At 50.8% G+C, this 16,672-nt stretch overlaps 1 long non-coding RNA gene across 1 annotated transcript; it reads right to left on the minus strand.

Annotated features, from left to right (window-relative positions):
* Positions 1-14,890: 14,890 nt before the first annotated feature.
* Positions 14,891-16,256, minus strand: LOC119961659. The gene is made up of 2 exons (XR_005459708.1): positions 16,146-16,256; positions 14,891-15,084 (listed from the first exon to the last, which is right to left on the minus strand). It is a non-coding gene; the product is annotated as an uncharacterized LOC119961659 (long non-coding RNA).
* Positions 16,257-16,672: the final 416 nt, after the last annotated feature.

The raw sequence follows: 16,672 nt of genomic DNA on the forward strand, positions 1-16,672 counted from the left end.
CCCAAGGTTACTTTCTCAGAAGATAAATCGTAGCATTGAGATATTAACATTCACAGACCAAGCATACACATTCTCACAGGTCGTAAATATCAGAGTAAAGATACAGAAATTTCACAATAGCTCAGTTAAAATACTGAACAAAATCTTCTATTCTCCTTCGAAAACTTTATCGGTGTTATTCCATTTAAATCAATTTCCACTGATTAATTTTAGAGGCATTAGCTATTCTTAGAGACGCATATTTCTTTGTGCAGATGACCTTCTTGCTGAAATGGTTAACTTTTTGTACAGAATCGAAAGTGGTGGAGAATTTGGCATGATGCCATCTCCATCCGCTACGTGACTATTTATCCTTTCCTTCAATGTTACTCAAATTTCTTTTTTGTTCTTTAACTGAATTCAATTTTCAATGTTCGTTATTTAACTAGTTTTTGGAAAGAGACATTACTGGATGTTTATTTTTCTTTTATTTCAAATTAATTGAATTACTGCCGAATTTATTTGGATGGCTTGAAACAATCTGAAGTTATTCTCGACAAGTATCCATTGTGAAGTTCCTAACCTTAATCTTGTATTGACTTTACTCCCCATTTTTTGTTTTGGGAAGGGGATTTGTCATCCTCGGATATTCCTGAACAAAAACTAATTGAGCGTTTCAACCCCTTTCTGATCTTTTGGACTCTACTTTATTTGATTTTTTTTTTCTCCTTGAGACATTCCAGGACAGTCGTTAGCCGTAATTGTTGGCAGTTTTGTGATGTCCTTGCCAGTTTGCACAATCTGTACTGCCGCTATCTTTACCCGCTTTATTGCTATGCTTAAAGGAGTCAGAGCTCAATTCCTTTAAACTAGCCTGTTTTCCAAATGGTGTGAAGGCTTCATTTCAGTCATTTGTGCTTCTAACCGGTGAACTAAGATGATTCCTGCTTATTTGTCTTATCTCACTTCTGTGTATCTCACCATTTTTCTCTGTTCCACAGAGATCACACCCATTTTTGATCATTGTTTTTTTTTAACCAGAATATTTTGCTTTTCAAAAAACAAAAAAAAGAGGAATTTTAACTGACTCTTTTACTCATTTAGCCTTGTTACCAGATTCGTTGGATGTTATCTCACCGTCCGTCTGCCTTGCCGAGTGACTCATTTTTGGCAGTCAAAGGTTTGACTACTCGCCTTGTCCACTGGCTCAAGCAGCGTCCGGCTCAGCAACATCCTTCCAGACTACACCAAATGTTAGGGGTGAAAATATTCACACGCGGGCCTGATTATCAGTAAAAAAGCAGTTTATGTCAGAATTCTGGGAGACAAGATCTAGGGACTCCGCAGTCCCTGACAGCACCTTATCCCACTTAAGCTTAAACTCACATGGATTAATATACAGATTCAAGGCGGATAGCCTAATGACTTGGTTCTTTTCCCATATGTGCATTCCGTTTTCAAGACCTTGGCTGTTTTAACTATTCCTGTTCCCCCCCCCCCAGTGGCTATTTTTCTATTTAAATTTCTAAATTTTTCATTCTCCTAAATTTTTGTGCAATACCCCCCATAATTGTCTCAACTGCTCAGATGGATATTGTTCAGTGTTTGCAGTGTGCTGCCACTTTCAAAAGTTGTATCTAAAGTATTACCCATTGTACCCTTTGTCTGATGCCAGACGGTCCTTCCGATTACAATTTAATAGTGATCCTAGATCACTAATCCAATTTTGAATTTATTACAGGGTTATCCTGCCCTGTTTTTAAATTGATTAAGGAAATTACGTGTATGTTTTATGCCAGGATCCGCAACGTTTTTGCCCTGTTTTATGTGTTATTAGGCAGAGTTATCCGCATCTGCAGTGGATTATAATTTAAATCACGGAGTAATCGCGCTCTGTACAAGCCAATTAACAGCTCGAAGGTGACACCGTAAAGATTCTATATCACCCGCCTTACAAAGTTAACAGGAACCTTTTATCGCGAAGGTTTCAGGTAATAACAAGGATCATGTTGGCATCGATATCTCTTTACCACTTTTAACTATTTCTTAGGGACTCCAACCCTTGTTCTTTAGAGGACGCGAACCTCAGGGACTCTAACCCAAACTCTTTAGAGATTTTAACCTCAGGGACTCTAACCCAAGCTCTTTAGAGGACTCTAACCTCAGGGACTCTAACCCAAGCTCTTTAGAGGACTCTAACCTCAGGGACTCTAACCCAAGCTCTTTGAAATTCTGGGGTTCGCCAGACTGACCTGAATCTCGTAGGGACATCTCCAGCAGCAGGCAGTAGGACAGGCTCGCGACCGGGACAGCAAAGGGGGAAAAACCAAAGTGATAAAAATACTCACATTTGGGGGCCCTATTTTCCCCACGCGTCCGGAGGCGATCTGCCGCTTACACCGTCTGCTTCTGTCGACGCACCAGAGATCCCCGTTAGGGCCACCGTGTGATAATTCTAAATTTTCAGTCCGGAGGTAATCATCAGTCGAACACGAGATGACTTCAAAGAACCTTTTATTTACTGTGGGGCTACACAAGTGTAACTTCAGAGTTACAGCAAGTGAAGACAATTTTTTCTTAGTTACAGTTAACTATATATTTTACAAAACCCCCCAAACCCCTCCTTCATATAATTATTTCTGTCAATCATTAGTCACACAGTTAACTCATCAGTTGCATAGCATAGCAATTCTTTATCAAGGAAGGAGTAACTCATCCCACTACTGTGTTTCGTTCCCACGGACAGTTCACAGGCTCTCAGACAGCCAAGGCCGCGATAAGGCCATCCCAAGCCGAACACAGAAGCAATTCATTTCACAAGGTACGTACACATATTACACAAACCTGACATTCCATTTCCCATCAAAATCTGATTCTAACTTGAGCCAAACTCTCATTGAGATTCTGTTTGTCTCTTGTATTTTACTACTGTGACAGGACAGAGACCTGATTGAAGGGATTCAAACATAGGAGTTCTGGGAAAGACAGGCAAGAGGGGAGCTGGGAGAGAAACTAGAGAAAGATGTGGGTTCCGGGCTTGGGAAAGGATGACATTTCGAGACAGTTTGGTCCGGTGGGCTCGTGGAAGGGAGGGAAGCAGCAGAGGCAGCTGATCGGATTGACTCAATCTCAGTCACAAAGAAGCTGCACAAGCTCCTCACACTTCTTGTTGGAGGTGAGGATGGAAGAGACACGGGAGAGCGAGAGAACTTCAAAAGGAACTAACTTGTGTCAGAGATATTAAAATGATTCAACACACCGCATATTTAACACAAATCTAATTTATTTGACTGTTACACAGAATATTAGCCGCTGTAAATGGTCTAGAGTTTATCAGTACAAAGAGACCCAAATGAACATGGTTCAGACCTGAATGTGAGGAACAGCAAAATCCAAACACTGTAGTTGTTTGTGGCCTCGTTGGTGTCTCAGCAGGTGGGATGAAGAGGTGAATCCCTTCCCACACATGGAGCAGGCAAATGGCCTCTCCCCAGTGTGGGTTCGCTGGTGCTTCTGCAGGGCGGATAGCTGAGTGAATCCCTTCCCACACTTGGCACAGGCGAATGGCTTCTCCCCAGTGTGAATTCGCTGATGTACAGTGAGGTTAGATGATCGACTGAAACCAGTCCCGCAGTGAGAGCATCTGAACGGTCTCTCATCAGTGTGAACACGTTGATGGCTCATCAGTTCCCCAGAACTTTTATAGCACTTCCCACAGTCTGGACATTGGAATGGCCTCTCCCCAGTGTGAAGTCGCTGGTGACTCAAGAGGTGGGCTGAAATAGTAAATCCCTTCCCACATTCTGAGCAGGTGAATGGCCTCTCCCCAGTGTGAACTCGCTGGTGCTTCTGCAGGGTGGATGAATTACTGAATCCTTTCCCACACTTGGAGCAGGTGAATGGTCTCTCCCCAGTGTGAACTCGCTGGTGTCTCAGCAGGTTGGCTGAAATAGTAAATCCCATCCCACATTCTGAGCAGGTGAATGGTCTCTCCCCAGTGTGAACTCGCTGGTGTGTGGACAGAGCAGATGACTCAGTGAATCCCTTCCCACACTCTGAGCAGGTGAATGGTCTCTCCCCAGTGTGACTGCGTCGATGAGTTTCCAGATTGGATGGGGAAGTGAATCCTTTCCCACAGTCCGCACATTTCCACGGTTTCGCCTCAGTGTGACTGCATTTGTGGCTTGTGAGGCCTGATGATCGAGTGAATCCTCGTCCACACACACAACACGTGTACGGTTTCACCCCACTGTGAACAATGCTTTTTCCTTCCATGTTAAAAGCAAGTTGATATTCAGGATATGATAAATTGAGGTCTGTCAGATCCTGATGTGATGCTTGGTTTGAGTTTCCGGACTTTGAAGCCTCCCCTTCGAACACCCTGTGAAACATTTAAAACAGAAAATAGGGAGTGAGAGAGAACCTACAAAAGCCCAAAGGCAGGTTGTGAAATTGAGCTGAATGAATCTGGTCATTTGTGGGGCCGGCACTGGGAAAAAGTGACCATGAAAACTGCTGGATTGTCACAAAAACCCAACTGGCCTCTTTGGGAGGAGAGAGGAAGCGGTGAAGAGGGACTTTGTATATCTACAAGACATATTAAGTAGTTGATAAAGCAAATTAGATCTTGAGCTTCACAAATAGTAATATTGATAATGTAACAATGCTTCTGGTGGCACATAGAACATACAGCGCAGAAGGAGGCCATTCGGCCCATCGAGTCTGCACTGACCTACTTAAGTCCTCTCCTCCACCCTATACCCGTAACCCAATAAACCCTCATAACCTTTTTTGGTCACGAAGGGCAATTTATCATGGGCAATCCATCTTAAAATGCTCTCTGAGATGCACTCAGTTCAAGGGCAATTAGGGAGGGGCAGTGAATGCTGGCCCAGCCAGTGTCACCCACATCCCGTGAATGAATAGAAAAGAAAATCTGCCGTCCTTACCTGGTCTGGCCGACACGATTCCAAACCACAGCAATGTGGTTGACTCTTTAAATACCCTCCGAGATGGCCGAGGAAGCCACTCAGTTGAAGGGAAATTAGGGATTGGCAATAAATGTTGGCCCAGCCAGTGACCCCGACAAATGATTAAAATAAAATCCCGGAGACTCCAGTCAGTCAATCCGGGAGAGTTGGTATCCGGTCCAGGCTCGCAGCGCATTCGCCCTGCGGCACCTTGTCCTCTGTAAAGATGGCAGCCGGTAACCTGGGTCTGTCACCGCTCAGCTCTCACTCTGTTCGGTGCTGTTTAAGACGGGACCGTTAACATTTTCCTCGGGAGTTGAAGCCTCCACGTGGTATTTATGAAGCCTCCCGGCTCACTGCGCAGCTTCTATTGCTCCCCGGCCACCCACCGGCTCCAATTGTGAAAGTCGCTCCATTGCTCCTTCCCCACTCCTCGCACCGTCAGCAGCAACCTGAACTGTGTATGCACCAGTCACAGCCCGATTGGCACATGCTCCAGTCATAGCTGGACTCTGCGCATGTGCAAGGAACTTATGTAATGTGGATAGAGCACATTCCCAGCCACAACGCATGATGGGTAATAACTCCGCCATTGAAATCGATATTGCTGATAGAAATTATGCTTTGCGAACCGATTCAGATTGGTACCATTGTGCCAAGGTAACAAATGTATTAAATAAATTAATAGGGCACCTAAATAGTACAGGCCCGTCCACTACAGTTCTGTCCTGGGTGTGATTGACAACAGACCAAACACGGACAGTGAGATGTCAACGTGTTGGTGTCTGAGCAGGTTCAGGTGAACAGTGATTTTTGTCTTCCTGGACAGAACAGTTAAACTGCCCCTCGTCCATAACAATGTGCTGATATTGGATCAAATAGTTTGGGGCTTTTAAAGTTGGAGTGTTAACTAGTGGGAAAGCTCAGGAACTCCCTTTGCACATGTGAAGTGTGTGTGTGTGATCTCCCTCTGAAATGCTCCTGAACTGCACATTAGATTAATTAATGACTAACTCATATTTATTCTCATCCAGTGGAAACATCTTGCACTTGTCTATCATATCAAACCTTTTCATAATCTTACAGGATCAGGTCATCCTTCATTCCCTTTTCCAGAGAAAAGGTGATGCCCTATCCAATCTTTCTTGCTGGGCATAACCTGCCAGTTCAGGCATAATTCAAATATTTTTTCCTGCATCTTCTCCAGTCCTTCTAGATCCATTTTACAATATGGAGACTTTTAACTAATCTGAGCAGCAAACTCACCGTTGTCCCCAAATGCCTGTATGTTGCAGCATTTTAGTCATTTTACTGTCAGCTGAATGTAAGATGGGACAGAATAAGCAGTTCCAACGAGTCTGTAACACTGCAGAGCATCTACAAACTTGCCTCTTCCCCTTACTGCTAAATAGTTGACTTTTTTACTCATAACCTGTCAGCTGTGGCATTAAGAATAATGTCAGAGAAAGACTGGATTTCAGCTCGGTGACACTGGGCCAGACTAAATTAGTTCACAGGATTGTTGAGCTAATGTATTCATATCATAAAATGGATCTGGAAGGACTGGGGAAGATACGGGAAAGTATACCAGAATGATGCCTGAACGAGCAGGTTACAGAGGCTCAATGAGCCATATGGTCTCCCCACCCCCCCGCTTCCATTTCTTGTGTTCTTATGAACATCACTGTAAACCATTTCCATGCAGACACAACAGGTGCAACAACCACATCGCCTTCCTTCCCATATTCCAGGATTCCAAACACACTTTCCAGGTGACAGTAATTTACTTGTACTTCTTGCTATCCACTATTGTGTATTCACTGCTCCCGATTTGGTCTCCCCTACACTGAGGAGATTAAATCTGGATTGGGTGACTGTGGAACATCACCAGTCAGTCTGCAAGCATAATCCTGAGCTTCTGATCATTTTATATTTTAATTCCCTGCCCAACTCCCACTCTGTCCACAGCCTACTGCATTGCTCCACTTAACCCTGTTCCCCAAACAGGCGCCGGAATGTGGCGACTAGGGGCTTTTCACAGTAACTTCATACTTGTGACAATAAAAGGTTATTATTAATAAAGCTCAAAAGGAAACTCGAGGAAGACTTCCGGTGGCGGCAATGAACAGCTGAGCCGCACGTTCGGCGGCTCCCGAGATCAATGGACTTCGGGGCTTTTTTAAAAGCCCCCAACGGAGCTGAGGAGGCAAATCCCGACGGGGGTAGTGGCCACGAGTCGCCCCAGTGGTCCCATGGTGCAGGCCAGGAGCGGGGCAGGGAGAGATTCGGGAGAAAAAACACTTGGAAAAAATCGGGACCCCAAAAAACAAAATGGCGGCCGGCGAAAGTTTCGAGGAGCTGAAGAAGAGCAGAAGACGACTCTGCTGCGCTGCTTCCAGGATTTGAAAGTGGAGCTGCTGGAGTCCATCAAGGTAACCAACAGGGAACTGATGGAGACCCAGACAGCCCAGGGGGCTGCGATCCGGGAGCTGCAGCAGCAGGCCACCGAAAGGGAGGACGAGGTCGTGGCCGTGGTGGGGAAGGTGGAGGTGCACGAGGCGCTCCATAAAAGATGGCAGGAGCGGTTCGAGAAGCTGGACAACCGGTCGAGGAGGAAAAATTTACAGATCCTGGGCCTCACGGAGGGGCTGGAGAGGTCGGACCTAGCGGCCTATGTGGTGATTATGTTAAACTCGCTGATGGGGGCTGGGTCCTTCCAGGGGCCCCTGGAGTTGGAGGGGGCCCACAGAATACTGGCCAGGAGGCCCAAGCCGAACGAGCCGCCGCGGGCGGTGTTGGTGAGGTTCCACCGGTTCGTGGATCATGAGTGTGTGCTCCGGTGGGCCAAGAAGGAGCGGAGCAGCAAATGGGAGAACACGGAGGTGTGGATCTTCCAGGACTGGAGTGCGGAAGTGGCGAGGCGGAGGGCCGGGTTCAACTGGACGAAGGCGGTGCTCCACAGGCGGAAGGTGAAGTTTGGAATGTTGCAGCCGGCGCGTCTGTGGGTCACCTATAAGGATCGACACCACTACTTTGAGTCCCCGGAGGAGGCGTGGGCCTTCGTGCAGGCCGGGAAACTGGACTCAGACTGAGGGTCCCCCGGTTGGGGGATGCTGTAGAATACTGTATTTATTTATACTGTATGTGTATTTGCAGGGTTTAGGGTAAGATGTGGGGTGGCCTTAGGGTGGGTGGGGTGATGTCGTACGGGTGTTTTTTTTTAATGGGTTTTCAAGCAGGAGTTGGGTGGACGGGTTTGGACTGAGGGGTAAACGGGGTGTTCGGGGAGCTGGTGGGGGGGACTGACAATGGGAGTGGCCCTGGAGGAGGTGGGGCCCGGCAGGGCGAAAGTGCGGGCTTTCTGCGGGGTTCCCGCGCTGGGAGGGAGCGGGTTTTTCTTTTCCCGCACAGGAGCGGGGGAGGGGGGACTGGTTGATGGGCACAATGGAGGAGGGGCAGTCCCACGTTGGGAGGAGCCGAAAGTAGGGCGGGAGCCACCGGGGTCAGCAGAAGATAGCTGGCTCACGGGAGTGCTGTAGAGGGGGGGGGGGGGGGGGGGGGGGAGGGGGGAGGGGGGGGATACCGGGTTGCTGCTGAAACGGTCAGGAAGGAGCTGGAGGACGCAGGGGGTGCTGGAGGGGGGGGGGGGGGGGGGGGGGGGGGGAGTTGCCGCCGTGGGGAACTGGCAGTGCGTGGGACGCTAGCCGGGGGTGGGCAAGGGATAGGGTATGGCTAATCGGCAGGGGAAGGGGGCAGGGAGCCCTCGGATCCGGCTGATAACCTGGACTGTGAGGGGGCTGAATGGGCCGGTCAAAAGGGCCCGAGTAGTTGCGCACCTGAAGGGGCTGAAGGCGGATGTGGCCGTGCTCCAGGAGACACACCTGAGAGTGGTGGACCAGGTCCGGCTGAGAAAGGGGTGGGTGGGCCAAGTATTCCACTCAGGGCTGGATGAGAGGAGTAAGGGGGTGGCGATCCTGGTGGGGAAGAAGGTGTCGTTTGAGGCGTTGAAGGTGGTGGCTGACAGTGGCGGGAGGTACGTGATGGTGAGTGGCAAGCTGCAGGGGGAGCGGGTAGTGTTGGTGAATGTTTATGCCCCAAATTGGGACGATGCGGGGTTTATGCGGCGTATGTTGGCCCGCATTCCGGACCTGGAGGCGGGGGGCCTGATCATGGGGGGAGACTTTAACACAGTACTGGATCCCCCATTGGATCGATCCAAGTCCCGGACGGGTAGGAGGTCAGCGGCGGCTAAGGTGTTGAGGGGATTTATGGACCAGATTGGGGGGGGGGGGGGGGGGGGGGGTAGACCCTTGGAGGTTTGCGAGGCCAAGGGCCAGGGAATACTCGTTTTTCTCCCGCGTGCATAAGGCCAACTCAAGGATTGAATTTTTTTGTCCTGAGCAGGGGGCTGGTGTCGAAGGTGGAGGAAGTGGAATACTCCGCCATTGCCATTTCAGATCATGCCCCGCACTGGATGGACCTCAGGCTGGGGGAGGAGAGGGACCAACTTCCGCTCTGGCGCTTGGAGGTGGGGCTGATGGCAGAGGAGGAGGTGGCCAGGAGGTTCCGGGGGTGTATTGAGAGATACCTCGAGGCCAATGATAACGGGGAGGTCCGGGTGGGGATGGTCTGGGAGGCATTGAAGGCAGTGGATGAGGGGGGAATTGATCTCCATCCGAACCCATAGGGAGAGGGGGGAGCAGAGGGAAAGGGAAAGACTGATAGGTGAGATGGTGCAGGTGGATAGGAGATATGCGGAGGCCCCAGAGGAGGGATTGCTGGGGGAGAGGCGTAGCCTTCAGGCCAGATTTGACCTACTGATGACCAGAAAGGTGGAAGCCCAGTGGAGGAAAGCACAGGGGGCGGTGTATGAACACGGGGAGAAGGCGAGCAGGATGCTGGCGCACCAGCTCCGGAAGCGAGACGCGGCCAGGGAGATTGGGGGAGTGACGGATAGAGCTGGGAAGGTGGTGCGGAGGGGGGTAGAGGTCAATGGGGTCTTCAGGGTCTTCTATGGGGAACTGTACCGGTCTGAACCCCCGGTGGAGGAGGGTGGAATGGGGCGCTTCCTGAACAAGTTGCGATTCCCGAGGGTGAAAGAGGAGCAGGTGGAGGGACTCGGGGCGCCGATCGAGTTGGAGGAGGTTGTCAAAGGGATAGGGAGCATGCAGTCGGGGAAGGCGCCGGGGCCGGACGGGTTTCCGGCTGAATTCTATAAAAAGTATTTGGACCTGTTGGGCCCCCTGTTGGTCCGGACCTTTAACGAGGCAAGGGAGCGGGGGGCTTTGCCCCCAACTATGTCACGGGCGCTGATTTCCTTGATCCTGAAGCGGGACAAGGACCCTCTGCAGTGCGGACCATGTAGGCCGATTTCGCTGCTGAACGCCGATGCTAAGCTGCTGGCAAAGATCCTGGCCACTAGAATAGAGGATTGTCTGCCGGGGGTCATACATGAGGACCAGACGGGGTTTGTGAAGGGAAGGCAGCTGAACACAAAGTGCGAAGACTCCTCAATGTCATTATGATGCCGGCTGTGGAAGGGGAGGCGGAGATAGTGGTGGCATTAGACGCGGAGAAGGCCTTCGACAGGGTTGAGTGGGAGTTCTTGTGGGAGGTGTTGGAGAGGTTTGGGTTTGGGGATGGGTTTATCCGGTGGGTGAGGCTGCTCTACGAGGCCCCGATGGCGAGTGCAGCCACGAATAGGAGGAGGTCGGAGTACTTTCGGCTGCATCGGGGGACGAGACAGGGGTGCCCCCTGTCCCCCTTGCTCTTCGCGTTGGCGATTGAGCCCCTGGCCATGGCATTGAGGGGGTCAGGGAACTGGAGGGGCCTGGTGCAGGGTGGGGAGGAGCATCGAGTGTCGCTGTACGCGGACGACCTGTTGATGTATGTGGCGGACCCGGTGGTGGGGATGCTGGAGGTGATGAGGATACTTGGGGAATTCGGGGGTTTCTCGGGGTATAAGCTGAACCTGGGCAAGAGTGAGGTGTTTGTGGTGCATCCGGGGGATCAGGAGGAGGGGTTTGGTAGGCTCCCATTGAAGCAGGCAGGGAAGAGTTTTAGGTACCGAGGGGTCCAGGTGGCGGGGAGCTAGGGGGCCCTGCACAAGCTCAACCTCACAAGATTGGTGGAGCAGATGGAGGAGGAGTTTAAGAGATGGGATATGTTACCGCTGTCACTGGCGGGGAGGGTGCAGTCCATCAAGATGACGGTGCTCCCGAGGCTTTTGTTCTTGTTCCAATGCCTCCCCATCCTTATCCCGAAGGCCTTTTTCAGGAGGGTCAACAGCAGTATCACGGGATTTGTGTGGGCGCATGGGACTCCGAGGATTCGAAGAGTGTTCCTGGAACGAGGCAGGGATTGGGGGGGGGGGGCTGGCGTTGCCCAATCTCTGTGGGTACTATTGGGCGGCCAACGCAGCGATGGTGCTTAAGTGGGTAATGGACGAGGAGGGGGCAGCGTGGAAGAGGATGGAGGCTGCGTCTTGTGTGGGCACAAGCCTGGAAGCGCTAGTAACGGCGCCGTTGCCGCTCCCTCCAACGAGGTATACCACGAGCCCGGTGGTGGCGGCTACCCTCAAAATGTGGGGGCAATGGAGACGGCACAGGGGAGAAATGAGGGGCTTGATGGAGGCCCCGATACGGGGGAACCATCGGTTTGTCCCAGGGAGGATTGATGGCGGATTTCTGGGCTGGCACAGGGCAGGGGTTAGGAGGTTGAGGGACCTGTTTGTGGAGGGGAGGTTTGCGAGCTTGGGGGTGTTGGAGGGGAAGTTTGGACTCCCCCCGGGGAACATGTTTAGTACATCCAGATGAGGGCGTTTGCCAGGCAGCAGGTGGAGGGGTTCCCCTTGCTGCCCCCACGAGGGGTGCGGGATAGGGTGCTCTCGGGCGGTGTTGGTCGGAGGAGGGAGGATCTCGAACATATACCGGGTAATGCAGGAGGTAGACGAGGCCTCGGTGGAGGAACTGAAGGGGAAGGGGGAAGACGAGCTGGGGGAGGAGATTGAGGAGGGGACGTGGGCGGATGCCCTGGAGAGAGTGAATTCCTCCTCTTCCTGTGCGAGGCTTAGCCTCGTACAGTTCAAGGTGCTGCATAGGGCCCACATGACTGGGACAAGGATGAGTAGGTTTTTCGGGGGCGAGGACAGGTGTGCTAGGTGCTCGGGGAGCCCAGCGAACCACGCCCATATGTTTTGGGCGTGCCCAGCGTTAGGGGAGTTTTGGAAGGGGGTAGCAAAGACAGTGTCGAGGGTGGTGGGGTCCAGGGTCGAGCCAGGCTGGGGACTCGCAATTTTTGGGGTTGCAGTGGAGCCGGGAGTGCAGGAGACGATAGAGGCCGGGGTCCTGGCCTTTGCGTCCCTAGTAGCCCGGCGGAGGATCTTGCTCCAATGGAAGGATGCGAGGCCCCCAAGCGTGGAGGCCTGGATCTCGGATATGACGGGGTTAATTAAATTGGAGAGGGTGAAATTTGCCCTGAGGGGATCAGTACAAGGGTTTTTCAGGCGGTGGCAGCCGTTTCTGGACTTCCTGGCGGAACGGTAGGGAAATAGGCCGACAGCAGCAGCAACCCGGGGGGGGGGAGGGAAAGGATTGGGGGGATGGAGAACTGTGCACATGGGTTTGTGGAGGGTGCTATCTCTCTCTTGTTTGGTTTTTTTTTCTTTGTTCTTTTTCTTTGTTGTTGTTCTTTCTTTTTGTTTGAAGTTGCTCTTGAAGCTGGGGGGGGGGGGGGGGGGGGTATTGTTCATGGGGTGTTACCGCGGTTGCATGTTAATAGAGCTAAGATGTTTAAATTTTGTATTTTGTAAAAATTTCAATAAAAATTATTTTTAAAAAAAGGAAACTCTAGGAACAAAACCTCATCCTTTATCAGGCACTTTCTGACCTTCCAGACACAACATCCATTTCAGTAATTTCAGATTATAATCATCTCTCTGATATTTTTAGACAGTTGGTGCTGGTAACGGTTCTGCTGTTGCCATTTATACCTCACCTGGACCTGTCTTTTATTTCTTCTCTTTTCTTATTATTTACTTATCTCATTGTCACCCAGTTTTGTCTTGCACCATTATCCCCTTTGTCATTTAATCACTTCAGCCTTCTATCCTCACAAACTGCCCCCCTCTGAAATGGCCCAGCAAGCCACTCAGTTCCAGGGCAATTAGGGATGGGCAACAAAATGCCGGCTCAGCCCCCGACACCCACATCCCAAAACACATAAAGGAAAGTTGGCAGTTAGAAAGGCAAATGCAATGTTCGCATTCATTTCAAGAAAGCTACAATACAAGATGAATGGGGTTGAGAAACATATCAGCCATGATCGAATGGCAGAGCAAACTCTAACACTCGATGGCCTGAATGGCCTAATTCTGCTTCTCTATCTTTTTTTTTCAATGAGGGGTTCTCACAGAAACATTTGTAAAAAAATTGTTGCAATCCATGCCGGACCTAGATACAGATCAATTGATTCTTCGAGGAGACTTCAATTGTGTTCTGGACCCTAAATGGACTGGTCCAAGCTGATTCAACCACAACAAAAACATGAAAAAGGAATAAAACCAGACGGACCACCCGGAATCGGCCCAGGCATCAGAAACGACAATGGCAAACCCAGCAAAAGATTTTTAAAACCTGTTCCCATTAGTAGATTGTAAAAGGGACACAGGGCTTTGGTGACAGCCCCACTTCCACTCCCCCCGGCAAAGTACTCTACGAGTCCGGTGGTGGTTGCGTCCCTTAAAATCTGGGGACAGTGGAGGAGGCATAGCGGGGAAGTGAAGGCCACAGTTTGGGCCCCGATACGGGGTAATCACCGTTTTGCGCCAGGGAGAACGGGTGGGGGATTTGAGAGTTGGCACAGGGCAGGCATCAGGCCATTTGGGGACCTCTTCCTGGATGGGAAGTTCGCAACTCTGGATGAGCTGGTGGGGTAGTGGAACCACCCCCTGGGAACGCTTTTAGGTATATGCAGGTCAGGGCATTTGTTAAGAGGCAGGCTGCTGCCAAGGGGGGTGCAGGACAGGGTGCTTTCGGGGACGTGGGTCGGGGAAGGGAAGATCTCGGGTATTTACCAGCTGATGCAGGAGGAGGAGGAGGCCTCAGTAGAAGAGCTCAAAGTGAAGTGGGAGGAAGAGCTTGGGGAAGAGATTGAAGATAGAACGTGGTCGGACGCCCTGGAGAGGGTGAATTCTTCCTCCTCTTGCGCACGGCTCAGCCTAATTCAGCTCATGGTGCTGCACAGGGCTCACATGACGGGGGCAAGGATGAGCCGGTTCTTCGGAGGGGAAGACAGGTTCGGGAGGCCCGGCGAACCCCACCCATATGTTCTGGGCTTGTCCAGCCTTGGAGTGGTTTTGGAAGGGAGTGGCGGGGACTTTGTTGGAAGTGGTAGGGTCGAGGGTCAAGCCGGGCTGGGGGCTCGCGATCTTTGGGGTAGCTTCGGAGCCGGGAGTGCTGGAGGCGAGAGAGGCGGCATTCTGGCCTTTGCGTCTCTAGTAGCCCGGCGCAGGATTCTGTTACAGTGGAGGGATATGCGGCCCCTGAGTTCGGAGGCCTGGGTCAACGACATGGCTGGGTTCATGAAGTTGGAGAGGATGAAGTTTGCCCTGAGGGGGTCGGTACAGGGGTTCTTTCGGCGGTGGTAGCCCTTTCTCGACTTCCTGGCAAAGGGGTAGAGAGTGGTCGGTCTCAGCAGCAACTTGGGGGGGTGGGGTTTGGGATGGTTAGGGGGTTTGTTTTTGCGGCGGTGGGTTTGCTATGTTATTTTCTTCTTTCTTGTATTGCTGTTGGTTTTTTGTTATTATTTATTTTGGGGGGGGTGAGTTCTTTTCTTGTGTTGGTGTGGAAACACGCCTTGTTTGTTTTAAATTGTGGGGAGAAAATTTGTTATTGAAAAACTTGAATAAAAATAATTTTAATAAAAAGTAAGAGGGACACAGATTTAAGATTGTGAACAAGATCTACTGGGGAGATAGGAGGTAGTCATTTTATACAGTGAGTAATAATGATATGTAACTCAATGCTTACACACAAAGGTCGATAATCTCCAGGTCCTGATAACTCAAACAGTGCTGTCAGAATTTGATGTGAGGATTGGTTGTGAGTTTCCTGTCTGCAAATCCCTTTCTAAGCCCCTGTGAAAGAAGTTTACAAAAAGGCATCACCGTCAGTCCAGAAATGTAATTCAGGAAAGAGAAACATTTCTCCTGGTTTAAATTTGCTATGTGTAAATCCTCCCCTACTAATCCCCTATATAGGAGTTTCCAAAATTAATCACTGTCAGTCCAGGATAGAAATTTACAACATTCTCCCCTCCTGCTCCCTGATCCAGGATGACCGGTCATGCCCCCTGTCATAGTATACACACAAGTATATGATGGCGCACAGACAGGCATTGATTGACACACAGGATGACCAATGAACACACAGAACACAGCAGCCTGACAGGACACGGCCACGATAAAGCCAGAGGGCACTAGTTTTCCCACTCTCTTGGGATGCAGCCTCTGAGACAGTCAGAGCCTGTGAGCAACAACTAGAACATCCACCATGTAGTAGTAAGATAGTTTGGTCAGGTTTGCCTCAGGTCTCCAGTCAACTCACCATTGTGTCAACCCACAGTTAAATTATGTTCAATAAAATAGAGTTGCATTTCTTCAAGTGTTGGAAGCCTGTCTCTCTCACTGCTACAGTAAACGCAGTCCTCGCAGACCCAGCTTGCCCTACACATCACCCCCAGCTGCACACTGATCCTCTCGTCATCAACAGTCCCCTGATTTGAGGGTGATGTTGACTCAGGGTTGTGAGTTTCTGCCCTGGGTCTTCATGTGACTGAACAGAGCCGCAGAGCTTTGGACACATGGGGCAGGATGTCCAAAGAGGCAGTGAAATCCCGAGAATGTGGCGACTAGGGGCTTTTCACAGTAACTTCATTGAAGCCTACTGGTGACAATAAGCGATTTCCATTTCCAAGTTGTCTCCATTCTGAACAATGGGGAACAAGCTCCTCCCACTCTTTGAAAATCGGAACAAAGATGAGAAACGCGCATGCGCCCTGATCCACATCCAATAAAGATGGCGGCCGTTAACCCGAGCCGAACGTGAAGAGCTGCAGCCCGCTCGATACAAACTGGGTCCCGAAACTTTTTTCCGCGGTTTGTGGCTCACAACAGCTTTACACAACGTTTCCGCTCACCCCCACGATCTCTCGCTCCCTCCATATTGTTAATCACGTCTCACCAATTTCCGACCTGAAAAACACACCCTTCTCCTTCGCCATTACCCACACTGCGCATGCTTCAATCACAGCCTGGCCCCGCCCCTCATTCACTCCGATTGGTTGGAGGACCAGCCGCCCTCATCAGTCGTCTAGTCCGACTACCTCCTCCTATTGGTCCGGAGCTGCCGTCAATCACCCGGGCATTGTGACGGTAACAGATGGTGAGAGCGGCCGCAGGCTCAGGCTGACTCGCTGATTGTTCCTGTCTCAGCCCCTCCCCCTTCCTGCTGCCCTCTGTCCTCCCGACACTCTGCCTGAGGTGGGAGTGGGACCACCTGGGACTGCAGACGCTGCCCTCTGACCTCCCGCCCCTCTGCCTGAGGTGGGACCACCTGGGGCTGTTGTGAAGAACAAGGGCTTTGTTTTGGGCCCCACAGGGCTGAAGAGCGCCATACGCCTGCCTTTCACCGCCTGTGGTGGGTGTGGGGCAGCCTGGGACATTG

This window comes from Scyliorhinus canicula, unplaced genomic scaffold (genome assembly GCF_902713615.1).
Source record: "Scyliorhinus canicula unplaced genomic scaffold, sScyCan1.1, whole genome shotgun sequence".
In the NCBI taxonomy this organism is placed as follows: domain Eukaryota; kingdom Metazoa; phylum Chordata; class Chondrichthyes; order Carcharhiniformes; family Scyliorhinidae; genus Scyliorhinus; species Scyliorhinus canicula.